The following is a 25,812-nucleotide window of genomic DNA, read 5'->3' on the forward strand; positions in this document are numbered from 1 at the left end:
CGGGTGCGATTCTCGTGCCCTGACCTCCCCCTGAGCCAGGCGAGTCTTGCTGGTGACCCGCCCCGAGCGCTCCCGGACGCTCGCTCTTCCCCGTGGCCCTGGCGGCGCGCCGGGTTGCTGCTGCAGTCAGGTGGTGGCGAGAGCGCCCACCAGGGCCCGGCGTGTGCGTGCGGGAGGCGCGGCTGGGATGGCGGGGAACAGGGCGCAGCGGCGGAGCCCCGGTTGGCGGTGGCTCGGGCGCGGGCATTGACTTTGACGTCGGGGCGGTCCCCGAGGGGTAGGCCACGTCGCCGCTGTCCACTGCCCGGTGACAGTCCCCGGCGTCGTACGGGTGCCGTCCCGGCGGTGCGGCGTTGGTGGTATAGTGGTGAGCATAGCTGCCTTCCAAGCAGTTGACCCGGGTTCGATTCCCGGCCAACGCAAGCTGCCGGTGTTTTGCCAAGGGCCAGGGCCGAGGCGGGCCCTGTCTGGCACCCCTCTCGGGTCGTCCGGTGACCGCGCGAGCGACGGATCGCTGGACTGAGCGAAGGAAGGGAGGAGGCAGGGGGGCCGAGACGTTTTGAGGGTGTGTCTAGCGGGAGGAGAACCGCCAGGGCCAAGCGTCCAATCCGCGGGGAGGCGCCGCGCTGGGCGGAGAATCGCCAGAGGGCAGCCGGCGGCGGGCATCTGGCAGGGCAGGAGTAGGCGCAGGTCCCCGCGAGCCCCGAACGGCATCCTGGTAAGGCCGGTAATGCGCCGCCATCGGCTCTCTCGCCGGGCGGGCGGGCATTGTAGCCTAGAGGCTGGCTGTCAGCCTGGCTACGGGAGCAGAGTGTCGGGACCGTCGGGCGACTGCGACGCTCCCTGGTGGTCTAGTGGTTAGGATTCGGCGGCGCCGCGGCCCGGGTTCGATTCCCGGTCAGGGAAGCCTTTCTTCTTTCTCTCTGGACCCTTGCCTCCTCCAAGTCCTCTGTCTCCTCTTGCCACCTCACGCGGGATCCTTGGCGCCAACAAATCACACGCCTCCCTTTTGTTCAGGGGCATCGCGCCTCTGCTCGCCCCTGCTGCGCTCACGCCCCCACCCATCACAACAGAGCCCGCTCCCTGTCTGCACAGCTCACCCTTTGCCTCGCTTCCCACTGCCGCCCACCGTCTCTCACACAAGACGCCAACTCTGCGCCTGGACAGCTCAGCCTGGCTGCTTCCCGTCCTGCCCAGCTTACACACCGCCACCATCCCGCGGGCACACACACCCACCACGCAGCCCTGGAGCACACGCTTCCGAGCCACTCATGGACCCCACAGAGTCTCCACCTCACTCTCCCGCCTGCTCTGAGGTCCAGAAGAAGCCCCAGCTGCCCCACCTGCCTCACCTGCCTCCTCACAGGCTCCCTGTGAGCTTTACCCTGCTCTTCACAACTCAACGTAGGCTTCAAACAAGTGTAGCCATATTTTGAGTGAGTGAGTGAGTGAGTGAGTGAGCGAGCGTGCGTGCGTGCGTGCGTGCGTGCGTGCGTGAGTGCGTGCGTGTGTGTGTGTGTGTGTGTGTGTGTGTGTGTTTGGTATAGGTATGTTATTTTTTTATGTATATCTTGAAAGACTCCAGGGTGGTGCTGGATGGGATGGGGAGGGACTGGACCTGCGGTGTGCCGTGGGGTTGCCCTGGGGAGGTGTTACTGCGGGGCAGACGGCCGGATCAAGGCGAAAAGCATCCGGTGTGGTCACCTTACTCAGCGCCGCCGGCCGCCGGGATGGGCAGTGCGTGTCCCCAGCCCCGGTTTCCTCGAAAGCCCCTGGAGTGTCTAAGGACAGCTGAGGCCAAGTCTGGCGTTTGCAACGCCCCCCCCCCCCCCCCGTTTCTCCGGCTCCTTGGAGACCGGGGCCCCCGCATGGGTTTGGGGAAGAGGTGCAGGCGCAGGTGTGAGTCGGAAAATTGGAGCGGAACGTCGGTCCACCTGTTGGGTCCAGCGCCGGGTGGGTCCCCTCGGTCCTGACCGTGCCAGCAAATCCGAGGCCCAGAGTCAGATCCTTGAGTGCTGACGGCTGGATTGAGCTCCGGCCGGATCGCAGGCATAGTGGAAGATGCCAGTAGATCCTGGGGGAGCCCAGACAGAGCCTGTTCCCCACCGGACTCCAGCCCTCCCCTGTCCCAGAAGCCCTCCCAGTCCCGGGCGCCTGGAGACACCAGTGTGAAGAGGCATCTGGGAAGGGTCCGGCCGGCCGCCCCCTGGCCACCCGTGTGACTCGGAGAGAAGGCCTGGGGGGACCGGCGCGGGGGAGGGAAGGCAGACACCGGACAATCCTTCGCTAACTGTCCATGGAATGCCAACCGCAGGGATGCAGGGATGTCTGGCTCTGTGCTAGCTGGCTTTGGGCAACGTGACACCTCTGGGAAGAGGGACTGTAGCGTGAGAAAACGTCTCTATAGCGTGTGCCTGCCCTGAGTGATGGATGTGGGACAACCCAGAGGACATAAGTAGGCATGGTGTTGGGGTGCGGGGGAGGGAGCGGGCACCGGATGAGGGAGTGGCGAGTTGTGGCCAGGGGCCTTCCCACCCCTGGGCAGGCAATCCTGAGCTGTGTAGGACAGCTGGCTGAGCAAGCCGGTAGGGAGCACTCTCCCACAGACACCTGCTACAGCAGTTCCTGCCTCCGGGATCCCACCCTGGCTTGCCTCTGGGAGGGACTTAGGAGCCTAAGCCAAGTGGCTCTGGGTCACGGTGTTTGATCGCAATAATACAAACCCTAACTCCGGAGGAACCTGGTTCCTGGAGTGGAGTCTTGCTGTGACAGACCCCATCACCTGGCCTTCCCCAGGATTGGGAAAGGCCCTTGAACTGTGGGCAGGTGGGCAAAGCAGCTGACTGCTCCAAGCTGGCTGTGCTCCTCTAGGGCAGCTTGGAAGGCAATGTCGTGAGCCATGCTGACAATGACGACTACGGAGTGCCTCCCCCCCTCCCAAACACACACACCTGAAGTTTCAGTGGGCACTCCTTTGGGGCCCCTGGGTAATTGGAATGAAGAAGGTGTGGTCCTGCGGAGCCCGGGGCTGAAGAATCATCTGTGGTTTATGAACAAGAGACCCGGAGCCAGCAAGATGAAACCTTGGCTGTGCGGGGACAGTCCTCGATGGCGCTCCACTGGAGCTGAGAAGTCCGCGGTGATTAAGAAGACAGCGGTGCTGCCGCCGCCGCCGAGGTTAAACCTCCCCACACCCCTACCGCCCCAGGGACGGGAGCTTCCTGAAGGTCAGCATTCAGAGGTTGAACCCCATGCCAGCTAGCCAATTTGAAAACGTGTAGGACTCGCCTATGTGGTGATGGCATTGAAGGTGTGGAAGGATGGATCCCCGAGAGCAGCAGAGGCTTGGAGATGGGCGGTGGGTCTGGAGTCCCCAGGGAGAGGCTGAGAGGGGACATGAGCAAAGGTGCAACCGCGGGTGAACCCCACTGCGAACGGAAGTGGTGGAATGTAGGGAACAGCCGAGGCTTGGCATTTCCACATGGCATGCTCAGAGAGCCCCCGAAGAGTGCCCAGCCGAGGCAGGGGATCGCCGGCGAAGGCGAGGGGTCGTGGAGATGCGGGACAACCTGGGACAACCACAAAAGGGGAGCAGCGGCCTCAGAGTGGAGCCCATCTAGGCCTGGGAGAGCAGCTGCAGGTGCTGTGAAGGGCAGAGCAGAGGGAGGGTGACTGTCCTCCCCCTCGGGACCCAAATAGAGCCAGTGAACAGGAGAGGTCAGACACTAGGCTTGTGACAGTGTTGGACTTCGATTTTGCTTTTCTAGGATAATGATCTTGCCCGGAATCTTTCCTCTCCGTGCACAAGTGCCTTTAACTTCAAACAAAACAAAATAAGGGGAAAAATCAAAACAAAGCAATAACAACAACCAAACTCTGTGTTTTTTAAGAGCTGAGCAGGGCTGCCAGGCAGGGAGAATAAATAGGAGCAGAAGTAAGGAGAGTACTGAGAAAAGGAGAAGAGGTCGCCAGGGGCCAGCCACACAACCATTCAGCCAGCCATTCAATCAAAGCAAAGAAAAGCATATAGGATATAGAAAGGTAAAAGTTCCCAGGGAAAAAAATTTAAATGGGATAACTGAAGCGAAGAAAAGATGCCCAGAAAAGAGCCAAGCTAATCCCCGGCATTTATAAGCAACAATAAGTCTCTGTGTATTTATTTGAGTGCTGGGTGGCGGGCTCCCAAGAGTAAAATATTATGAAAACAAACAAACAAAACAAACAAGCAAACAAACAAAAAAAAACAATACCAACGACAGTTCTTGATGTGTTTACATTGCGGTGTTGAGATGAAAATGAGCTCTGAGGGATGAACAAGAAAGGAAAGGTTATGGCTCATAAGGGACCTGGTTGTGTGCCAGGTTGACAAAGGGTCAACGATGCTGGTTGGTTCTGGTGAACTTTACAGCAACCTGGACTCCTCTGAGAAGAGAGAATGGGAATGGAGAAGAGTCTTCCCTGAGCCGGGCCTTCAGCCAGTTTGTAGGTTATTGTTTGATTGACGACGGATGTGGGAGGGCACCTGAAAAGAGGAGGTGGGTGAGTGGTCAGTGCCAATCCCTGGGCAGATGGCCCTGTGTGGGATAAGAGAGCAGGCTGAGCAAGCCGGTAGGCAGCCCTCATGCAGGTCCTCTGCATCACTTCCTGCCTCTAGGTCTCTCCCCTCACCACACCTCCCCCAAGACCTGACTCTGACCACCTAAGCCCCATAAACCCAGCCCTCCACAACTCCCCCACCCATCCACACTTCCACCACTGTGTCGCTGAGGAGTTGAAAGAAGAAATCAAACCTTCTCACCCCAAGGTTGCTTTCAGTCACACATTTGATCACAATAGTAACAACCGCAACTAAAAACATGATCCTGGTCCCTACTCAGAACCAAAGGGGCAGGAGCCCCAGGAGATGGTTCTAGGAGCCTGCTGGCAGAGATTGGGCTGCTTCTGTTCCTGCTCAATTCCAACTCCCTCCCATTCCAACATCCCTGAGCATCACCAGCAACAGCAGCAGCAGCAGCAGCAGGAGAAAGAAGGAGGAGGAGGAGGAGGAGGAGGAGGAGGAGGAGGAGGAGGAGGAGGAGGAGGAGAAGGAGTAGAAGAGGAAGGAGGAGGAGGAGGAAAAGGAGGAGGAGGAAGAGGAGGAGGGGGAGGAAAAGAAGTATAATGAGAAAAATAATCGTAGTATTAGTAATAGTAGTATTAGAGGGGAAAGAAGGAGAAGAAGAGAATTAGTAGAAGATAAGAAGGAGAAGAGGAAGAAGAGGAGGAGGAGGAGGAAGAAGAAGAAGAAGAAGGAAAAGAAGAAGAAGAAGAAGAAGAAGAAGAAGAAGAAGAAGAAGAAGAAGAAGAAGAAGAAGAAAAAGAAGAAGAAGAAGTAATAGCAGCAGGAGTGGCCGTCATCATCGCCAGAGTAAGAACTGCATATCCTAGTCCCAACATCCGGTCTCTCCTGCTCTTGATATGCGACCTAGTTTCAGCTCTGATTGCAGACCAAAGTCGAGTGAGGAGCCCCACTTGGTTCTGTTTCTGCACTCTCTTTACTGAAAAGCTGGGGGAGTCCCGCCCACTCCTGCTGGCCTTTGTTAAAGACAGAGAGCAGGCAGGTCAGGGACTTAACAGGCAGCAGAGGCCATCCAGTTGCCTGTGGTTAGACAGGACCTTTCTCTGGCCAGTGTGCTGCGGATGGGTCCGGTGCCAGATGGGTGAAGGCTTTCCTTCGTGGAAGCCCCCGCCTTCCGGAGCAAAGAGGAGAGTTGGAACGCAGGAAAGGACACATGGTCCAGCGGATGGGAGGCTGGAGAAGGTGTGAAGCGCAGAGTCTCTGGACACACTGAGTTCACTAGAGAGGATGGACTGTCAGCCTGGCCGGTCAATCGGGCGGGTTTGTGAGGAAGCTCGGCACACACGCTGGCCAATAGGTCACCTGGACTAGCCCAGGTCTCAGAAAACCAGGGAGCAGTGCGGTGACCTGCCAGCAAGGGCTTTGCGATGGCACAGAAGCAACTAAGATTGAGTGATCTGTGTTTGTGCCTCTCCGGCCTGTGCCTGGCATCTATCTGTCTCTGTCTCTGTCTCTGTCTCTGTCTCTGTCTCTGTCTCTCTACTCTTCCTCTCAGTCTCCCCCTCCCCCTCTCCCTCTCCTTCCCCCTTCTGCTCCCCCTTCCCTCCCTCTCTCTCTGTTTGTATGTGTAACAGAGAGAGAGACAGACAGACAGACAGACACACAGATAGACAGACAGAGATAGAGAAAGAGAGAGATAGAGAGATCTTAGCAGGGAGAGAGTAGTGTCCTGTAGGGCAAAAGACACTGCGGATGACCAAGGGTGTGGGTGAGCTGTGGGCCGAGTGAGACGCGGGAGCGGTGGGGTTCTCCACCTCCACATGGTGGAAGTGGGCGCGAGGAAACACCTCCTGCCGAGTCACGGGAGCTGGGATGCACTCAAGGGTCTGGAGGAGTTGCTGTGGGCAATGCGATAAGGCACCCTGGTCCCTACCGGAATTGTCCCTCCTCAGCAAAGGAGGCACAAGGAGGTCCAGAATCGGGGACGCGTCTCTCCATCGTGAGAGAGGCAGGCTGTGTGGGGCCGGTACTGTGGGGTGGGAGGCTGGAGGTGTGGGGTGTAGGTGATGTCGGGGACGTGGTCTAAGAACCATGGAGGCGCTGGCTGCTGGCGCCAGTGTGCAGAGGAGAGGCTAGGTATGGCAGGTGCTTTGAAGTGCCCAGGAGGTGAGTGAGGAGGGATGCAGTGTCTTTGCAGTTGGGTCTGGCTGGCTGAGTTGAGGAGAAGCGACCAGGTTAGTGGGTAGGCGCTGGCTCACTGGAGCGCCACTGGCACTGGCGCTGTCCAAGAGTTGTGTTGTGTGCACAGCGCGCACAGCTTGGACTGGGACTAGGAAGGACTGCCAGAGTGAGGGGACACTGGACGTGTGGCTGAGGACCAAAAGGGACTGGACTCTGCATGGGCCGGGAATCGAACCCGGGCCTCCCGCGTGGCAGGCGAGAATTCTACCACTGAACCACCCATGCCATGGCCAGCACTCTTCCCCGACTGCTCCCACAGCCTCTGCTCCCCGACAGTCCCTCCATCAGCTGGATCCTGGGTCCTGGCTGGCTGGACCGGCCAGGGGAGCGCCACGGCCACGGCCACGAGAGATCCCGGTCCAGACTGAGGCTCTGGGGCTCAAGCGCGCCTCTCCCGGACGGACGCCTAGGCCCCACGTCACCCCTGCCCCTGCTGGCCGACGGAGCGGGCGCGTGGCTGTGCGAGCACCAAGCGTCTGCCAGGCGTTGGCAGGGAAAGGCCACCTCCGCACACGAGAATCCCCGACGACCACAGACCCCCAAGATGGGTGCGGTGGGCGTCTCCCGCGGCAGCAGGAGGGAATGGAATGGGCCCGAAAGGGCTGGCGGGCGCGAGGGCTGGGCGAAGAGTTCCGGGGGTCGGGTGGGGGTGGACCAAGTCCTGTGTTGGCAAAAGAATGGCACCGGGCAGGCTGGCTCGCTGGCTGGCTGGCTGGCTGGCCGGGCTGCCGGGGCGCTCAGTAGCCGCCGCCTCATTTGCTCCTGCACGCTCCCCTTCCGCTCTCCTCCAGGAGTTGCTGGCAGCTGAGAGGAGGGCGCTCCTCTTGGCACAGGTGTGGCCGCGAAGGTTACGGGTCGGAGGGGAGCGGCGGCGCTGGAGGGCTTGTGCAAGGAGGCGCGAGCTACCATCTCTCTCTCTCTCTCTCTCTCTCTCTCTCTCTCTCTCTCTCTCTCTCTCTCTCTCTCTCTCTCTCTCTCGGTGGGGTGGACAAAAGATGAACGTGTCAGGAGTGGGATTCGAACCCACGCCTCCAGGGGAGACTGCGACCTGAACGCAGCGCCTTAGACCGCTCGGCCATCCTGACGGCGGGTCTGTTCGCGAGGACGCTCGCCGGGCTGGCAGCCGGCGCCCACGCGCGCGCAGAGCGGACCCGGAGCGACGGGGCCCCCGGGCAGGTGTCTGCGGTCCGGGTGCTGAGGCTGCGGGCCTCGCCCGGGGTCCACCGCGTGGACGTGGAGACGCTCCTAGGCGCCAAAGTCGCTGCAGGTCCCGGGGGTGCAGTGGGGGTGCGTCCGGGGCCGCGCAGGTGTCGGCGCAGCCTCTCCTGATGGCGTGGGCGAGGGCGGCAGAAAGCTGTCACCTGGGAGAGCCCGGCTCCACAGCCCGGGCGGGGGCACGGGGCGGAGTCGCGGCGATCGCCCAGGGTTGCGGGTTCGGGTCCTGGTGCGAGGGCCGTTGTGGCGGCGTCCCGGGGACTTTGGGTTTGGGTTTGGGTGCGGAGGTCGGCCGTGGTGGGAGGGAGAGCTCAGGGCCCGTCTGGAGCGACGGAGAGGGCCCGGAGTGGCGATGGGGACGTGGTCGCGGTCCTCCCCGTTAGTATAGTGGTGAGTATCCCCGCCTGTCACGCGGGAGACCGGGGTTCGATTCCCCGACGAGGAGACGTGCCATCTTTTTAGCCAGACCGTCGCCCACGACCGCGCTGGCGCCCTTGGTCACTTTCCAAGCGCCGGGATCGGCCGCCCGTGTCCCGGCCGGCGCACCCGCCTGCGGACCCCCGGGTCCCTCGCCTGGCACCTGGCACCTGGCCCAGCCCTCCGACGTCTCGGATCGGGTCGCCCTCCCGACCAGGCGACGGGTGTCAGAGCCGCCCGGGTGCGACTCTCGTGTCCGGAGCCCACGCTGCGCCAGGCGAGTCTTGCTGGTGACCCGCCCCGAGCGCTCCCGGACGCTCGCTCTTCCCCGTGGCCCTGGCGGCGCGCCGGGTTGCTGCTGCAGTCAGGTGGAGAGATCGCCCACCAGGGCCCCGCGTGTGCGTGCGGGAGGCGCGGCTGGGACGGCGGGGAACAGGGCGCAGCGGCGGAACCCCGGTTGGCGGTGGATCGTGCGCTGGCGTTAACTTTGACGTCGGGACGGAGACCGAGGGGCAGGCCACGTCGCGGTCGCCGCTGTCCACTGTCCGGTGTCAGTCCCCGGCGTCGTGTGGGTGCCGTCCCGGCGGTGCGGCGTTGGTGGTATAGTGGTGAGCATAGCTGCCTTCCAAGCAGTTGACCCGGGTTCGATTCCCGGCCAACGCAAGCTGCCGGTGTTTTGCCAAGGTCCAGGGCCGAGGCTGGCCCTGTCTGGCACCCCTCTCGGGTCGTCCGGTGACCGCGAGACCGACCGATCCCTGGACTGAGCGAAGGAAGGAAGGGAGGAGGCAGGGGGGCCGAGACGTTTTGAGGGTGTGTCTAGCGGGAGGAGAACCGCCAGGGCCAAGCGTCTAATCCGCGGGGAGGTGCCGAGCTTGGCGGCGAATCGCCAGAGGGCAGCCGGGGGCGGGCAGCTGGCAGGGCAGGAGTAGGCGCAGGTGCCCGCGAGCCCCGAACGGCATCCTGGTGAGGCCGGTAATGCGGGGCCATGGGCTCTCTCGCCGGGCAGGCGGGCATTGTGGCCTAGAGGCTGGCTGTCAGCCTGGCTCCGGGAGGCGAGTGTCGGGACCGTCGGGCGACTGCGACGCTCCCTGGTGGTCTAGTGGTTAGGATTCGGCGCTCTCACCGCCGCGGCCCGGGTTCGATTCCCGGTCAGGGAAGCCTTTCTTCTTTCTCTCTGGACCCTCGCCTCCTCCAAGCCCTCTGTCTCCTCTTGCCACCTCACGCGGGATCCTTGAGCCAACAAATCACACGCCTCCCTTTTGTTCAGGGGCATCGCGCCTCTGCTCGCCCCTGCCGCTCTCACGCCCCCACCCATCACAACACAGCCCGCTCCCTGTCTGCACAGCCATCCATTGCCTCGCTTCCCACTGCCGCCCACCGTGTCTCACACAAGACGCCAACTCTGCGCCTGGACAGCTCAGCCTTGCTGCTTCCCGTCCTGCCCAGCTTACACACCGCCACCATCCCGCGGGCACACACACCCACCACGCAGCCCTGGAGCACACGCTTCCGAGCCACTCATGGACCCCACAGAGTCTCCACCTCACTCTCCCGCCTGCTCTGAGGTCCAGAAGAAGCCCCAGCTGCCCCACCTGCCTCACCTGCCTCCTCACAGGCTCCCTGTGAGCTTTACCCTGCTCTTCACAACTCAACGTAGGCTTCAAACAAGTGTAGCCATATTTTGAGTGAGTGAGTGAGTGAGTGAGTGAGCGAGCGTGCGTGCGTGCGTGCGTGCGTGCGTGCGTGAGTGCGTGCGTGTGTGTGTGTGTGTGTGTGTGTGTGTGTGTTTGGTATAGGTATGTTATTTTTTTATGTATATCTTGAAAGACTCCAGGGTGGTGCTGGATGGGATGGGGAGGGACTGGACCTGCGGTGTGCCGTGGGGTTGCCCTGGGGAGGTGTTACTGCGGGGCAGACGGCCGGATCAAGGCGAAAAGCATCCGGTGTGGTCACCTTACTCAGCGCCGCCGGCCGCCGGGATGGGCAGTGCGTGTCCCCAGCCCCGGTTTCCTCGAAAGCCCCTGGAGTGTCTAAGGACAGCTGAGGCCAAGTCTGGCGTTTGCAACGCCCCCCCCCCCCCCCCGTTTCTCCGGCTCCTTGGAGACCGGGGCCCCCGCATGGGTTTGGGGAAGAGGTGCAGGCGCAGGTGTGAGTCGGAAAATTGGAGCGGAACGTCGGTCCACCTGTTGGGTCCAGCGCCGGGTGGGTCCCCTCGGTCCTGACCGTGCCAGCAAATCCGAGGCCCAGAGTCAGATCCTTGAGTGCTGACGGCTGGATTGAGCTCCGGCCGGATCGCAGGCATAGTGGAAGATGCCAGTAGATCCTGGGGGAGCCCAGACAGAGCCTGTTCCCCACCGGACTCCAGCCCTCCCCTGTCCCAGAAGCCCTCCCAGTCCCGGGCGCCTGGAGACACCAGTGTGAAGAGGCATCTGGGAAGGGTCCGGCCGGCCGCCCCCTGGCCACCCGTGTGACTCGGAGAGAAGGCCTGGGGGGACCGGCGCGGGGGAGGGAAGGCAGACACCGGACAATCCTTCGCTAACTGTCCATGGAATGCCAACCGCAGGGATGCAGGGATGTCTGGCTCTGTGCTAGCTGGCTTTGGGCAACGTGACACCTCTGGGAAGAGGGACTGTAGCGTGAGAAAACGTCTCTATAGCGTGTGCCTGCCCTGAGTGATGGATGTGGGACAACCCAGAGGACATAAGTAGGCATGGTGTTGGGGTGCGGGGGAGGGAGCGGGCACCGGATGAGGGAGTGGCGAGTTGTGGCCAGGGGCCTTCCCACCCCTGGGCAGGCAATCCTGAGCTGTGTAGGACAGCTGGCTGAGCAAGCCGGTAGGGAGCACTCTCCCACAGACACCTGCTACAGCAGTTCCTGCCTCCGGGATCCCACCCTGGCTTGCCTCTGGGAGGGACTTAGGAGCCTAAGCCAAGTGGCTCTGGGTCACGGTGTTTGATCGCAATAATACAAACCCTAACTCCGGAGGAACCTGGTTCCTGGAGTGGAGTCTTGCTGTGACAGACCCCATCACCTGGCCTTCCCCAGGATTGGGAAAGGCCCTTGAACTGTGGGCAGGTGGGCAAAGCAGCTGACTGCTCCAAGCTGGCTGTGCTCCTCTAGGGCAGCTTGGAAGGCAATGTCGTGAGCCATGCTGACAATGACGACTACGGAGTGCCTCCCCCCCTCCCAAACACACACACCTGAAGTTTCAGTGGGCACTCCTTTGGGGCCCCTGGGTAATTGGAATGAAGAAGGTGTGGTCCTGCGGAGCCCGGGGCTGAAGAATCATCTGTGGTTTATGAACAAGAGACCCGGAGCCAGCAAGATGAAACCTTGGCTGTGCGGGGACAGTCCTCGATGGCGCTCCACTGGAGCTGAGAAGTCCGCGGTGATTAAGAAGACAGCGGTGCTGCCGCCGCCGCCGAGGTTAAACCTCCCCACACCCCTACCGCCCCAGGGACGGGAGCTTCCTGAAGGTCAGCATTCAGAGGTTGAACCCCATGCCAGCTAGCCAATTTGAAAACGTGTAGGACTCGCCTATGTGGTGATGGCATTGAAGGTGTGGAAGGATGGATCCCCGAGAGCAGCAGAGGCTTGGAGATGGGCGGTGGGTCTGGAGTCCCCAGGGAGAGGCTGAGAGGGGACATGAGCAAAGGTGCAACCGCGGGTGAACCCCACTGCGAACGGAAGTGGTGGAATGTAGGGAACAGCCGAGGCTTGGCATTTCCACATGGCATGCTCAGAGAGCCCCCGAAGAGTGCCCAGCCGAGGCAGGGGATCGCCGGCGAAGGCGAGGGGTCGTGGAGATGCGGGACAACCTGGGACAACCACAAAAGGGGAGCAGCGGCCTCAGAGTGGAGCCCATCTAGGCCTGGGAGAGCAGCTGCAGGTGCTGTGAAGGGCAGAGCAGAGGGAGGGTGACTGTCCTCCCCCTCGGGACCCAAATAGAGCCAGTGAACAGGAGAGGTCAGACACTAGGCTTGTGACAGTGTTGGACTTCGATTTTGCTTTTCTAGGATAATGATCTTGCCCGGAATCTTTCCTCTCCGTGCACAAGTGCCTTTAACTTCAAACAAAACAAAATAAGGGGAAAAATCAAAACAAAGCAATAACAACAACCAAACTCTGTGTTTTTTAAGAGCTGAGCAGGGCTGCCAGGCAGGGAGAATAAATAGGAGCAGAAGTAAGGAGAGTACTGAGAAAAGGAGAAGAGGTCGCCAGGGGCCAGCCACACAACCATTCAGCCAGCCATTCAATCAAAGCAAAGAAAAGCATATAGGATATAGAAAGGTAAAAGTTCCCAGGGAAAAAAATTTAAATGGGATAACTGAAGCGAAGAAAAGATGCCCAGAAAAGAGCCAAGCTAATCCCCGGCATTTATAAGCAACAATAAGTCTCTGTGTATTTATTTGAGTGCTGGGTGGCGGGCTCCCAAGAGTAAAATATTATGAAAACAAACAAACAAAACAAACAAGCAAACAAACAAAAAAAAACAATACCAACGACAGTTCTTGATGTGTTTACATTGCGGTGTTGAGATGAAAATGAGCTCTGAGGGATGAACAAGAAAGGAAAGGTTATGGCTCATAAGGGACCTGGTTGTGTGCCAGGTTGACAAAGGGTCAACGATGCTGGTTGGTTCTGGTGAACTTTACAGCAACCTGGACTCCTCTGAGAAGAGAGAATGGGAATGGAGAAGAGTCTTCCCTGAGCCGGGCCTTCAGCCAGTTTGTAGGTTATTGTTTGATTGACGACGGATGTGGGAGGGCACCTGAAAAGAGGAGGTGGGTGAGTGGTCAGTGCCAATCCCTGGGCAGATGGCCCTGTGTGGGATAAGAGAGCAGGCTGAGCAAGCCGGTAGGCAGCCCTCATGCAGGTCCTCTGCATCACTTCCTGCCTCTAGGTCTCTCCCCTCACCACACCTCCCCCAAGACCTGACTCTGACCACCTAAGCCCCATAAACCCAGCCCTCCACAACTCCCCCACCCATCCACACTTCCACCACTGTGTCGCTGAGGAGTTGAAAGAAGAAATCAAACCTTCTCACCCCAAGGTTGCTTTCAGTCACACATTTGATCACAATAGTAACAACCGCAACTAAAAACATGATCCTGGTCCCTACTCAGAACCAAAGGGGCAGGAGCCCCAGGAGATGGTTCTAGGAGCCTGCTGGCAGAGATTGGGCTGCTTCTGTTCCTGCTCAATTCCAACTCCCTCCCATTCCAACATCCCTGAGCATCACCAGCAACAGCAGCAGCAGCAGCAGCAGGAGAAAGAAGGAGGAGGAGGAGGAGGAGGAGGAGGAGGAGGAGGAGGAGGAGGAGGAGGAGAAGGAGTAGAAGAGGAAGGAGGAGGAGGAGGAAAAGGAGGAGGAGGAAGAGGAGGAGGGGGAGGAAAAGAAGTATAATGAGAAAAATAATCGTAGTATTAGTAATAGTAGTATTAGAGGGGAAAGAAGGAGAAGAAGAGAATTAGTAGAAGATAAGAAGGAGAAGAGGAAGAAGAGGAGGAGGAGGAGGAAGAAGAAGAAGAAGAAGGAAAAGAAGAAGAAGAAGAAGAAGAAGAAGAAGAAGAAGAAGAAGAAGAAGAAGAAGACGAAGAAGAAAAAGAAGAAGAAGAAGTAATAGCAGCAGGAGTGGCCGTCATCATCGCCAGAGTAAGAACTGCATATCCTAGTCCCAACATCCGGTCTCTCCTGCTCTTGATATGCGACCTAGTTTCAGCTCTGATTGCAGACCAAAGTCGAGTGAGGAGCCCCACTTGGTTCTGTTTCTGCACTCTCTTTACTGAAAAGCTGGGGGAGTCCCGCCCACTCCTGCTGGCCTTTGTTAAAGACAGAGAGCAGGCAGGTCAGGGACTTAACAGGCAGCAGAGGCCATCCAGTTGCCTGTGGTTAGACAGGACCTTTCTCTGGCCAGTGTGCTGCGGATGGGTCCGGTGCCAGATGGGTGAAGGCTTTCCTTCGTGGAAGCCCCCGCCTTCCGGAGCAAAGAGGAGAGTTGGAACGCAGGAAAGGACACATGGTCCAGCGGATGGGAGGCTGGAGAAGGTGTGAAGCGCAGAGTCTCTGGACACACTGAGTTCACTAGAGAGGATGGACTGTCAGCCTGGCCGGTCAATCGGGCGGGTTTGTGAGGAAGCTCGGCACACACGCTGGCCAATAGGTCACCTGGACTAGCCCAGGTCTCAGAAAACCAGGGAGCAGTGCGGTGACCTGCCAGCAAGGGCTTTGCGATGGCACAGAAGCAACTAAGATTGAGTGATCTGTGTTTGTGCCTCTCCGGCCTGTGCCTGGCATCTATCTGTCTCTGTCTCTGTCTCTGTCTCTGTCTCTGTCTCTGTCTCTCTACTCTTCCTCTCAGTCTCCCCCTCCCCCTCTCCCTCTCCTTCCCCCTTCTGCTCCCCCTTCCCTCCCTCTCTCTCTGTTTGTATGTGTAACAGAGAGAGAGACAGACAGACAGACAGACACACAGATAGACAGACAGAGATAGAGAAAGAGAGAGATAGAGAGATCTTAGCAGGGAGAGAGTAGTGTCCTGTAGGGCAAAAGACACTGCGGATGACCAAGGGTGTGGGTGAGCTGTGGGCCGAGTGAGACGCGGGAGCGGTGGGGTTCTCCACCTCCACATGGTGGAAGTGGGCGCGAGGAAACACCTCCTGCCGAGTCACGGGAGCTGGGATGCACTCAAGGGTCTGGAGGAGTTGCTGTGGGCAATGCGATAAGGCACCCTGGTCCCTACCGGAATTGTCCCTCCTCAGCAAAGGAGGCACAAGGAGGTCCAGAATCGGGGACGCGTCTCTCCATCGTGAGAGAGGCAGGCTGTGTGGGGCCGGTACTGTGGGGTGGGAGGCTGGAGGTGTGGGGTGTAGGTGATGTCGGGGACGTGGTCTAAGAACCATGGAGGCGCTGGCTGCTGGCGCCAGTGTGCAGAGGAGAGGCTAGGTATGGCAGGTGCTTTGAAGTGCCCAGGAGGTGAGTGAGGAGGGATGCAGTGTCTTTGCAGTTGGGTCTGGCTGGCTGAGTTGAGGAGAAGCGACCAGGTTAGTGGGTAGGCGCTGGCTCACTGGAGCGCCACTGGCACTGGCGCTGTCCAAGAGTTGTGTTGTGTGCACAGCGCGCACAGCTTGGACTGGGACTAGGAAGGACTGCCAGAGTGAGGGGACACTGGACGTGTGGCTGAGGACCAAAAGGGACTGGACTCTGCATGGGCCGGGAATCGAACCCGGGCCTCCCGCGTGGCAGGCGAGAATTCTACCACTGAACCACCCATGCCATGGCCAGCACTCTTCCCCGACTGCTCCCACAGCCTCTGCTCCCCGACAGTCCCTCCATCAGCTGGATCCTGGGTCCTGGCTGGCTGGACCGGCCAGGGGAGCGCCACGGCCACGGCCACGAGAGATCCCGGTCCAGACTGAGGCTCTGGGGCTCAAGCGCGCCTCTCCCGGACGGACGCCTAGGCCCCACGTCACCCCTGCCCCTGCTGGCCGACGGAGCGGGCGCGTGGCTGTGCGAGCACCAAGCGTCTGCCAGGCGTTGGCAGGGAAAGGCCACCTCCGCACACGAGAATCCCCGACGACCACAGACCCCCAAGATGGGTGCGGTGGGCGTCTCCCGCGGCAGCAGGAGGGAATGGAATGGGCCCGAAAGGGCTGGCGGGCGCGAGGGCTGGGCGAAGAGTTCCGGGGGTCGGGTGGGGGTGGACCAAGTCCTGTGTTGGCAAAAGAATGGCACCGGGCAGGCTGGCTCGCTGGCTGGCTGGCTGGCTGGCCGGGCTGCCGGGGCGCTCAGTAGCCGCCGCCTCATTTGCTCCTGCACGCTCCCCTTCCGCTCTCCTCCAGGAGTTGCTGGCAGCTGAGAGGAGGGCGCTCCTCTTGGCACAGGTGTGGCCGCGAAGGTTACGGGTCGGAGGGGAGCGGCGGCGCTGGAGGGCTTGTGCAAGGAGGCGCGAGCTACCATCTCTCTCTCTCTCTCTCTCTCTCTCTCTCTCTCTCTCTCTCTCTCTCTCGGTGGGGTGGACAAAAGATGAACGTGTCAGGAGTGGGATTCGAACCCACGCCTCCAGGGGAGACTGCGACCTGAACGCAGCGCCTTAGACCGCTCGGCCATCCTGACGGCGGGTCTGTTCGCGAGGACGCTCGCCGGGCTGGCAGCCGGCGCCCACGCGCGCGCAGAGCGGACCCGGAGCGACGGGGCCCCCGGGCAGGTGTCTGCGGTCCGGGTGCTGAGGCTGCGGGCCTCGCCCGGGGTCCACCGCGTGGACGTGGAGACGCTCCTAGGCGCCAAAGTCGCTGCAGGTCCCGGGGGTGCAGTGGGGGTGCGTCCGGGGCCGCGCAGGTGTCGGCGCAGCCTCTCCTGATGGCGTGGGCGAGGGCGGCAGAAAGCTGTCACCTGGGAGAGCCCGGCTCCACAGCCCGGGCGGGGGCACGGGGCGGAGTCGCGGCGATCGCCCAGGGTTGCGGGTTCGGGTCCTGGTGCGAGGGCCGTTGTGGCGGCGTCCCGGGGACTTTGGGTTTGGGTTTGGGTGCGGAGGTCGGCCGTGGTGGGAGGGAGAGCTCAGGGCCCGTCTGGAGCGACGGAGAGGGCCCGGAGTGGCGATGGGGACGTGGTCGCGGTCCTCCCCGTTAGTATAGTGGTGAGTATCCCCGCCTGTCACGCGGGAGACCGGGGTTCGATTCCCCGACGAGGAGACGTGCCATCTTTTTAGCCAGACCGTCGCCCACGACCGCGCTGGCGCCCTTGGTCACTTTCCAAGCGCCGGGATCGGCCGCCCGTGTCCCGGCCGGCGCACCCGCCTGCGGACCCCCGGGTCCCTCGCCTGGCACCTGGCACCTGGCCCAGCCCTCCGACGTCTCGGATCGGGTCGCCCTCCCGACCAGGCGACGGGTGTCAGAGCCGCCCGGGTGCGACTCTCGTGTCCGGAGCCCACGCTGCGCCAGGCGAGTCTTGCTGGTGACCCGCCCCGAGCGCTCCCGGACGCTCGCTCTTCCCCGTGGCCCTGGCGGCGCGCCGGGTTGCTGCTGCAGTCAGGTGGAGAGATCGCCCACCAGGGCCCCGCGTGTGCGTGCGGGAGGCGCGGCTGGGACGGCGGGGAACAGGGCGCAGCGGCGGAACCCCGGTTGGCGGTGGATCGTGCGCTGGCGTTAACTTTGACGTCGGGACGGAGACCGAGGGGCAGGCCACGTCGCGGTCGCCGCTGTCCACTGTCCGGTGTCAGTCCCCGGCGTCGTGTGGGTGCCGTCCCGGCGGTGCGGCGTTGGTGGTATAGTGGTGAGCATAGCTGCCTTCCAAGCAGTTGACCCGGGTTCGATTCCCGGCCAACGCAAGCTGCCGGTGTTTTGCCAAGGTCCAGGGCCGAGGCTGGCCCTGTCTGGCACCCCTCTCGGGTCGTCCGGTGACCGCGAGACCGACCGATCCCTGGACTGAGCGAAGGAAGGAAGGGAGGAGGCAGGGGGGCCGAGACGTTTTGAGGGTGTGTCTAGCGGGAGGAGAACCGCCAGGGCCAAGCGTCTAATCCGCGGGGAGGTGCCGAGCTTGGCGGCGAATCGCCAGAGGGCAGCCGGGGGCGGGCAGCTGGCAGGGCAGGAGTAGGCGCAGGTGCCCGCGAGCCCCGAACGGCATCCTGGTGAGGCCGGTAATGCGGGGCCATGGGCTCTCTCGCCGGGCGGGCGGGCATTGTGGCCTAGAGGCTGGCTGTCAGCCTGGCTCCGGGAGGCGAGTGTCGGGACCGTCGGGCGACTGCGACGCTCCCTGGTGGTCTAGTGGTTAGGATTCGGCGCTCTCACCGCCGCGGCCCGGGTTCGATTCCCGGTCAGGGAAGCCTTTCTTCTTTCTCTCTGGACCCTCGCCTCCTCCAAGCCCTCTGTCTCCTCTTGCCACCTCACGCGGGATCCTTGAGCCAACAAATCACACGCCTCCCTTTTGTTCAGGGGCATCGCGCCTCTGCTCGCCCCTGCCGCTCTCACGCCCCCACCCATCACAACACAGCCCGCTCCCTGTCTGCACAGCCATCCATTGCCTCGCTTCCCACTGCCGCCCACCGTGTCTCACACAAGACGCCAACTCTGCGCCTGGACAGCTCAGCCTTGCTGCTTCCCGTCCTGCCCAGCTTACACACCGCCACCATCCCGCGGGCACACACACCCACCACGCAGCCCTGGAGCACACGCTTCCGAGCCACTCATGGACCCCACAGAGTCTCCACCTCACTCTCCCGCCTGCTCTGAGGTCCAGAAGAAGCCCCAGCTGCCCCACCTGCCTCACCTGCCTCCTCACAGGCTCCCTGTGAGCTTTACCCTGCTCTTCACAACTCAACGTAGGCTTCAAACAAGTGTAGCCATATTTTGAGTGAGTGAGTGAGTGAGTGAGTGAGCGAGCGTGCGTGCGTGCGTGCGTGCGTGCGTGCGTGAGTGCGTGCGTGTGTGTGTGTGTGTGTGTGTGTGTGTGTGTGTGTGTGTTTGGTATAGGTATGTTATTTTTTTATGTATATCTTGAAAGACTCCAGGGTGGTGCTGGATGGGATGGGGAGGGACTGGACCTGCGGTGTGCCGTGGGGTTGCCCTGGGGAGGTGTTACTGCGGGGCAGACGGCCGGATCAAGGCGAAAAGCATCCGGTGTGGTCACCTTACTCAGCGCCGCCGGCCGCCGGGATGGGCAGTGCGTGTCCCCAGCCCCGGTTTCCTCGAAAGCCCCTGGAGTGTCTAAGGACAGCTGAGGCCAAGTCTGGCGTTTGCAACGCCCCCCCCCCCCCGTTTCTCCGGCTCCTTGGAGACCGGGGCCCCCGCATGGGTTTGGGGAAGAGGTGCAGGCGCAGGTGTGAGTCGGAAAATTGGAGCGGAACGTCGGTCCACCTGTTGGGTCCAGCGCCGGGTGGGTCCCCTCGGTCCTGACCGTGCCAGCAAATCCGAGGCCCAGAGTCAGATCCTTGAGTGCTGACGGCTGGATTGAGCTCCGGCCGGATCGCAGGCATAGTGGAAGATGCCAGTAGATCCTGGGGGAGCCCAGACAGAGCCTGTTCCCCACCGGACTCCAGCCCTCCCCTGTCCCAGAAGCCCTCCCAGTCCCGGGCGCCTGGAGACACCAGTGTGAAGAGGCATCTGGGAAGGGTCCGGCCGGCCGCCCCCTGGCCACCCGTGTGACTCGGAGAGAAGGCCTGGGGGGACCGGCGCGGGGGAGGGAAGGCAGACACCGGACAATCCTTCGCTAACTGTCCATGGAATGCCAACCGCAGGGATGCAGGGATGTCTGGCTCTGTGCTAGCTGGCTTTGGGCAACGTGACACCTCTGGGAAGAGGGACTGTAGCGTGAGAAAACGTCTCTATAGCGTGTGCCTGCCCTGAGTGATGGATGTGGGACAACCCAGAGGACATAAGTAGGCATGGTGTTGGGGTGCGGGGGAGGGAGCGGGCACCGGATGAGGGAGTGGCGAGTTGTGGCCAGGGGCCTTCCCACCCCTGGGCAGGCAATCCTGAGCTGTGTAGGACAGCTGGCTGAGCAAGCCGGTAGGGAGCACTCTCCCACAGACACCTGCTACAGCAGTTCCTGCCTCCGGGATCCCACCCTGGCTTGCCTCTGGGAGGGACTTAGGAGCCTAAGCCAAGTGGCTCTGGGTCACGGTGTTTGATCGCAATAATACAAACCCTAACTCCGGAGGAACCTGGTTCCTGGAGTGGAGTCTTGCTGTGACAGACCCCATCACCTGGCCTTCCCCAGGATTGGGAAAGGCCCTTGAACTGTGGGCAGGTGGGCAAAGCAGCTGACTGCTCCAAGCTGGCTGTGCTCCTCTAGGGCAGCTTGGAAGGCAATGTCGTGAGCCATGCTGACAATGACGACTACGGAGTGCCTCCCCCCCTCCCAAACACACACACCTGAAGTTTCAGTGGGCACTCCTTTGGGGCCCCTGGGTAATTGGAATGAAGAAGGTGTGGTCCTGCGGAGCCCGGGGCTGAAGAATCATCTGTGGTTTATGAACAAGAGACCCGGAGCCAGCAAGATGAAACCTTGGCTGTGCGGGGACAGTCCTCGATGGCGCTCCACTGGAGCTGAGAAGTCCGCGGTGATTAAGAAGACAGCGGTGCTGCCGCCGCCGCCGAGGTTAAACCTCCCCACACCCCTACCGCCCCAGGGACGGGAGCTTCCTGAAGGTCAGCATTCAGAGGTTGAACCCCATGCCAGCTAGCCAATTTGAAAACGTGTAGGACTCGCCTATGTGGTGATGGCATTGAAGGTGTGGAAGGATGGATCCCCGAGAGCAGCAGAGGCTTGGAGATGGGCGGTGGGTCTGGAGTCCCCAGGGAGAGGCTGAGAGGGGACATGAGCAAAGGTGCAACCGCGGGTGAACCCCACTGCGAACGGAAGTGGTGGAATGTAGGGAACAGCCGAGGCTTGGCATTTCCACATGGCATGCTCAGAGAGCCCCCGAAGAGTGCCCAGCCGAGGCAGGGGATCGCCGGCGAAGGCGAGGGGTCGTGGAGATGCGGGACAACCTGGGACAACCACAAAAGGGGAGCAGCGGCCTCAGAGTGGAGCCCATCTAGGCCTGGGAGAGCAGCTGCAGGTGCTGTGAAGGGCAGAGCAGAGGGAGGGTGACTGTCCTCCCCCTCGGGACCCAAATAGAGCCAGTGAACAGGAGAGGTCAGACACTAGGCTTGTGACAGTGTTGGACTTCGATTTTGCTTTTCTAGGATAATGATCTTGCCCGGAATCTTTCCTCTCCGTGCACAAGTGCCTTTAACTTCAAACAAAACAAAATAAGGGGAAAAATCAAAACAAAGCAATAACAACAACCAAACTCTGTGTTTTTTAAGAGCTGAGCAGGGCTGCCAGGCAGGGAGAATAAATAGGAGCAGAAGTAAGGAGAGTACTGAGAAAAGGAGAAGAGGTCGCCAGGGGCCAGCCACACAACCATTCAGCCAGCCATTCAATCAAAGCAAAGAAAAGCATATAGGATATAGAAAGGTAAAAGTTCCCAGGGAAAAAAATTTAAATGGGATAACTGAAGCGAAGAAAAGATGCCCAGAAAAGAGCCAAGCTAATCCCCGGCATTTATAAGCAACAATAAGTCTCTGTGTATTTATTTGAGTGCTGGGTGGCGGGCTCCCAAGAGTAAAATATTATGAAAACAAACAAACAAAACAAACAAGCAAACAAACAAAAAAAAAACAATACCAACGACAGTTCTTGATGTGTTTACATTGCGGTGTTGAGATGAAAATGAGCTCTGAGGGATGAACAAGAAAGGAAAGGTTATGGCTCATAAGGGACCTGGTTGTGTGCCAGGTTGACAAAGGGTCAACGATGCTGGTTGGTTCTGGTGAACTTTACAGCAACCTGGACTCCTCTGAGAAGAGAGAATGGGAATGGAGAAGAGTCTTCCCTGAGCCGGGCCTTCAGCCAGTTTGTAGGTTATTGTTTGATTGACGACGGATGTGGGAGGGCACCTGAAAAGAGGAGGTGGGTGAGTGGTCAGTGCCAATCCCTGGGCAGATGGCCCTGTGTGGGATAAGAGAGCAGGCTGAGCAAGCCGGTAGGCAGCCCTCATGCAGGTCCTCTGCATCACTTCCTGCCTCTAGGTCTCTCCCCTCACCACACCTCCCCCAAGACCTGACTCTGACCACCTAAGCCCCATAAACCCAGCCCTCCACAACTCCCCCACCCATCCACACTTCCACCACTGTGTCGCTGAGGAGTTGAAAGAAGAAATCAAACCTTCTCACCCCAAGGTTGCTTTCAGTCACACATTTGATCACAATAGTAACAACCGCAACTAAAAACATGATCCTGGTCCCTACTCAGAACCAAAGGGGCAGGAGCCCCAGGAGATGGTTCTAGGAGCCTGCTGGCAGAGATTGGGCTGCTTCTGTTCCTGCTCAATTCCAACTCCCTCCCATTCCAACATCCCTGAGCATCACCAGCAACAGCAGCAGCAGCAGCAGCAGGAGAAAGAAGGAGGAGGAGGAGGAGGAGGAGGAGGAGGAGGAGGAGGAGGAGGAGGAGGAGGAGGAGGAGAAGGAGTAGAAGAGGAAGGAGGAGGAGGAGGAAAAGGAGGAGGAGGAAGAGGAGGAGGGGGAGGAAAAGAAGTATAATGAGAAAAATAATCGTAGTATTAGTAATAGTAGTATTAGAGGGGAAAGAAGGAGAAGAAGAGAATTAGTAGAAGATAAGAAGGAGAAGAGGAAGAAGAGGAGGAGGAGGAGGAAGAAGAAGAAGAAGAAGGAAAAGAAGAAGAAGAAGAAGAAGAAGAAGAAGAAGAAGAAGAAGAAGAAGAAGAACGAAGAAGAAAAAGAAGAAGAAGAAGTAATAGCAGCAGGAGTGGCCGTCATCATCGCCAGAGTAAGAACTGCATATCCTAGTCCCAACATCCGGTCTCTCCTGCTCTTGATATGCGACCTAGTTTCAGCTCTGATTGCAGACCAAAGTCGAGTGAGGAGCCCCACTTGGTTCTGTTTCTGCACTCTCTTTACTGAAAAGCTGGGGGAGTCCCGCCCACTCCTGCTGGCCTTTGTTAAAGACAGAGAGCAGGCAGGTCAGGGACTTAACAGGCAGCAGAGGCCATCCAGTTGCCTGTGGTTAGACAGGACCTTTCTCTGGCCAGTGTGCTGCGGATGGGTCCGGTGCCAGATGGGTGAAGGCTTTCCTTCGTGGAAGCCCCCGCCTTCCGGAGCAAAGAGGAGAGTTGGAACGCAGGAAAGGACACATGGTCCAGCGGATGGGAGGCTGGAGAAGGTGTGAAGCGCAGAGTCTCTGGACACACTGAGTTCACTAGAGAGGATGGACTGTCAGCCTGGCCGGTCAATCGGGCGGGTTTGTGAGGAAGCTCGGCACACACGCTGGCCAATAGGTCACCTGGACTAGCCCAGGTCTCAGAAAACCAGGGAGCAGTGCGGTGACCTGCCAGCAAGGGCTTTGCGATGGCACAGAAGCAACTAAGATTGAGTGATCTGTGTTTGTGCCTCTCCGGCCTGTGCCTGGCATCTATCTGTCTCTGTCTCTGTCTCTGTCTCTGTCTCTGTCTCTGTCTCTCTACTCTTCCTCTCAGTCTCCCCCTCCCCCTCTCCCTCTCCTTCCCCCTTCTGCTCCCCCTTCCCTCCCTCTCTCTCTGTTTGTATGTGTAACAGAGAGAGAGACAGACAGACAGACAGACACACAGATAGACAGACAGAGATAGAGAAAGAGAGAGATAGAGAGATCTTAGCAGGGAGAGAGTAGTGTCCTGTAGGGCAAAAGACACTGCGGATGACCAAGGGTGTGGGTGAGCTGTGGGCCGAGTGAGACGCGGGAGCGGTGGGGTTCTCCACCTCCACATGGTGGAAGTGGGCGCGAGGAAACACCTCCTGCCGAGTCACGGGAGCTGGGATGCACTCAAGGGTCTGGAGGAGTTGCTGTGGGCAATGCGATAAGGCACCCTGGTCCCTACCGGAATTGTCCCTCCTCAGCAAAGGAGGCACAAGGAGGTCCAGAATCGGGGACGCGTCTCTCCATCGTGAGAGAGGCAGGCTGTGTGGGGCCGGTACTGTGGGGTGGGAGGCTGGAGGTGTGGGGTGTAGGTGATGTCGGGGACGTGGTCTAAGAACCATGGAGGCGCTGGCTGCTGGCGCCAGTGTGCAGAGGAGAGGCTAGGTATGGCAGGTGCTTTGAAGTGCCCAGGAGGTGAGTGAGGAGGGATGCAGTGTCTTTGCAGTTGGGTCTGGCTGGCTGAGTTGAGGAGAAGCGACCAGGTTAGTGGGTAGGCGCTGGCTCACTGGAGCGCCACTGGCACTGGCGCTGTCCAAGAGTTGTGTTGTGTGCACAGCGCGCACAGCTTGGACTGGGACTAGGAAGGACTGCCAGAGTGAGGGGACACTGGACGTGTGGCTGAGGACCAAAAGGGACTGGACTCTGCATGGGCCGGGAATCGAACCCGGGCCTCCCGCGTGGCAGGCGAGAATTCTACCACTGAACCACCCATGCCATGGCCAGCACTCTTCCCCGACTGCTCCCACAGCCTCTGCTCCCCGACAGTCCCTCCATCAGCTGGATCCTGGGTCCTGGCTGGCTGGACCGGCCAGGGGAGCGCCACGGCCACGGCCACGAGAGATCCCGGTCCAGACTGAGGCTCTGGGGCTCAAGCGCGCCTCTCCCGGACGGACGCCTAGGCCCCACGTCACCCCTGCCCCTGCTGGCCGACGGAGCGGGCGCGTGGCTGTGCGAGCACCAAGCGTCTGCCAGGCGTTGGCAGGGAAAGGCCACCTCCGCACACGAGAATCCCCGACGACCACAGACCACCAAGATGGGTGCGGTGGGCGTCTCCCGCGGCAGCAGGAGGGAATGGAATGGGCCCGAAAGGGCTGGCGGGCGCGAGGTCTGGGCGAAGAGTTCCGGGGGTCGGGTGGGGCTGGACCAAGTCCTGTGTTGGCCAAAGAATGGCACCGGGCTGGCTGGCTGGCTGGCTGGCCGGGCTGCCGGGGCGCTCAGTAGCCGCCGCCTCACTTGCTCCTGCACGCTCCCCATGCGCTCTCCTCCAGGAGTTGGTGGCAGCTGAGAGGAGGGCGCTCGTCTAGGCACAGGTGTGGGCGCGAAGGTTGCGGGTGCGAGGGGAGCGGCGGCGCCGGAGGGCTTGTGCAAGGAGGCGCGTGCTGCGATCTCTCTCTCTCACGGGGTGGGGTGGCCAAAAGATGAGCCTGTCAGGAGTGGGATTCGAACCCACGCCTCCAGGGGAGACTGCGACCTGAACGCAGCGCCTTAGACCGCTCGGCCATCCTGACGGCGGGTCTGTGGGCGAGACCGCTCGCGGGGCTGGCAGCCGGCGCCCACGCGCGCGCCGAGCGGACCCGGAGCGACGGGGTGCCCGGGCAGGTGTCTGCGGTCCGGGTGCTGAGGCTGCGGGCCTCGCCCGGGATCCACCGCGTGGACGTGGAGAGGCTCCTAGGCGCCAAAGTCGCTGCAGGTCCCAGGGGTGCGGTGGGGGTGCGTCCGGGGCCGCAGCCCAGCGTCCGCGGGGCCGCGCAGGTGTCGGCGCAGCCTCTCCCGATGGCGTGGGCGAGGGCGGCAGAAAGCTGTCACCTGGGAGAGCCCGGCTCAACAGCCCGGGCGGGGGCAGGGGGCGGAGACGCGGCGATCGCCCAGGGTTGCGGGTTCGGGTCCTGTTGCGAGGGCCGTTGTGGCGGCGTCCCCGGGACTTTGGGTTTGTGTGCGGTGGTCGCCGTGGTGGCAGGGAGAGCTCAGGGCCTGTCTGGAGCGACGCAGAGGGCCCGGCGTGGCGATGACGACGTCGTCGCGGTCCTCCCCGTTAGTATAGTGGTGAGTATCCCCGCCTGTCACGCGGGAGACCGGGGTTCGATTCCCCGACGAGGAGACGTGCCATCTTTTTAGCCAGACCGTCGCCCACGACCGCGCTGGCCCTTGG

At 60.7% G+C, this 25,812-nt stretch overlaps 14 non-coding genes across 14 annotated transcripts; 8 read left to right on the forward strand and 6 right to left on the reverse strand.

The window, feature by feature from the left end:
- The first annotated feature begins 350 nt into the window (after nt 1-350).
- Nucleotides 351-422, forward strand: Trnag-ucc (transfer RNA glycine (anticodon UCC)). Its single transcript has one exon. It is a non-coding gene; the product is annotated as a tRNA-Gly (tRNA).
- A 6,531-nt stretch (nt 423-6,953) lies between these two features.
- On the reverse strand, nt 6,954-7,024 carry Trnag-gcc (transfer RNA glycine (anticodon GCC)). The gene has a single exon. It is a non-coding gene; the product is annotated as a tRNA-Gly (tRNA).
- A 777-nt stretch (nt 7,025-7,801) lies between these two features.
- Trnal-cag (transfer RNA leucine (anticodon CAG)) lies at nt 7,802-7,884 on the reverse strand. The gene has a single exon. It is a non-coding gene; the product is annotated as a tRNA-Leu (tRNA).
- A 503-nt stretch (nt 7,885-8,387) lies between these two features.
- Trnad-guc (transfer RNA aspartic acid (anticodon GUC)) lies at nt 8,388-8,459 on the forward strand. Its single transcript has one exon. It is a non-coding gene; the product is annotated as a tRNA-Asp (tRNA).
- Nucleotides 8,460-9,022: 563 nt separating this feature from the next.
- On the forward strand, nt 9,023-9,094 carry Trnag-ucc (transfer RNA glycine (anticodon UCC)). Its single transcript has one exon. It is a non-coding gene; the product is annotated as a tRNA-Gly (tRNA).
- A 422-nt stretch (nt 9,095-9,516) lies between these two features.
- Trnae-cuc (transfer RNA glutamic acid (anticodon CUC)) lies at nt 9,517-9,588 on the forward strand. The gene has a single exon. It is a non-coding gene; the product is annotated as a tRNA-Glu (tRNA).
- Nucleotides 9,589-15,633: 6,045 nt separating this feature from the next.
- Trnag-gcc (transfer RNA glycine (anticodon GCC)) lies at nt 15,634-15,704 on the reverse strand. Its single transcript has one exon. It is a non-coding gene; the product is annotated as a tRNA-Gly (tRNA).
- A 757-nt stretch (nt 15,705-16,461) lies between these two features.
- Nucleotides 16,462-16,544, reverse strand: Trnal-cag (transfer RNA leucine (anticodon CAG)). The gene has a single exon. It is a non-coding gene; the product is annotated as a tRNA-Leu (tRNA).
- Nucleotides 16,545-17,047: 503 nt separating this feature from the next.
- Trnad-guc (transfer RNA aspartic acid (anticodon GUC)) lies at nt 17,048-17,119 on the forward strand. The gene has a single exon. It is a non-coding gene; the product is annotated as a tRNA-Asp (tRNA).
- Nucleotides 17,120-17,682: 563 nt separating this feature from the next.
- Nucleotides 17,683-17,754, forward strand: Trnag-ucc (transfer RNA glycine (anticodon UCC)). The gene has a single exon. It is a non-coding gene; the product is annotated as a tRNA-Gly (tRNA).
- A 422-nt stretch (nt 17,755-18,176) lies between these two features.
- Trnae-cuc (transfer RNA glutamic acid (anticodon CUC)) lies at nt 18,177-18,248 on the forward strand. The gene has a single exon. It is a non-coding gene; the product is annotated as a tRNA-Glu (tRNA).
- A 6,058-nt stretch (nt 18,249-24,306) lies between these two features.
- Nucleotides 24,307-24,377, reverse strand: Trnag-gcc (transfer RNA glycine (anticodon GCC)). Its single transcript has one exon. It is a non-coding gene; the product is annotated as a tRNA-Gly (tRNA).
- Nucleotides 24,378-25,088: 711 nt separating this feature from the next.
- Nucleotides 25,089-25,171, reverse strand: Trnal-cag (transfer RNA leucine (anticodon CAG)). The gene has a single exon. It is a non-coding gene; the product is annotated as a tRNA-Leu (tRNA).
- Nucleotides 25,172-25,689: 518 nt separating this feature from the next.
- Nucleotides 25,690-25,761, forward strand: Trnad-guc (transfer RNA aspartic acid (anticodon GUC)). The gene has a single exon. It is a non-coding gene; the product is annotated as a tRNA-Asp (tRNA).
- Nucleotides 25,762-25,812: the final 51 nt, after the last annotated feature.

Source organism: Peromyscus maniculatus, chromosome 11 (genome assembly GCF_049852395.1).
Source record: "Peromyscus maniculatus bairdii isolate BWxNUB_F1_BW_parent chromosome 11, HU_Pman_BW_mat_3.1, whole genome shotgun sequence".
Classification (NCBI taxonomy): Eukaryota; Metazoa; Chordata; class Mammalia; order Rodentia; family Cricetidae; genus Peromyscus; species Peromyscus maniculatus.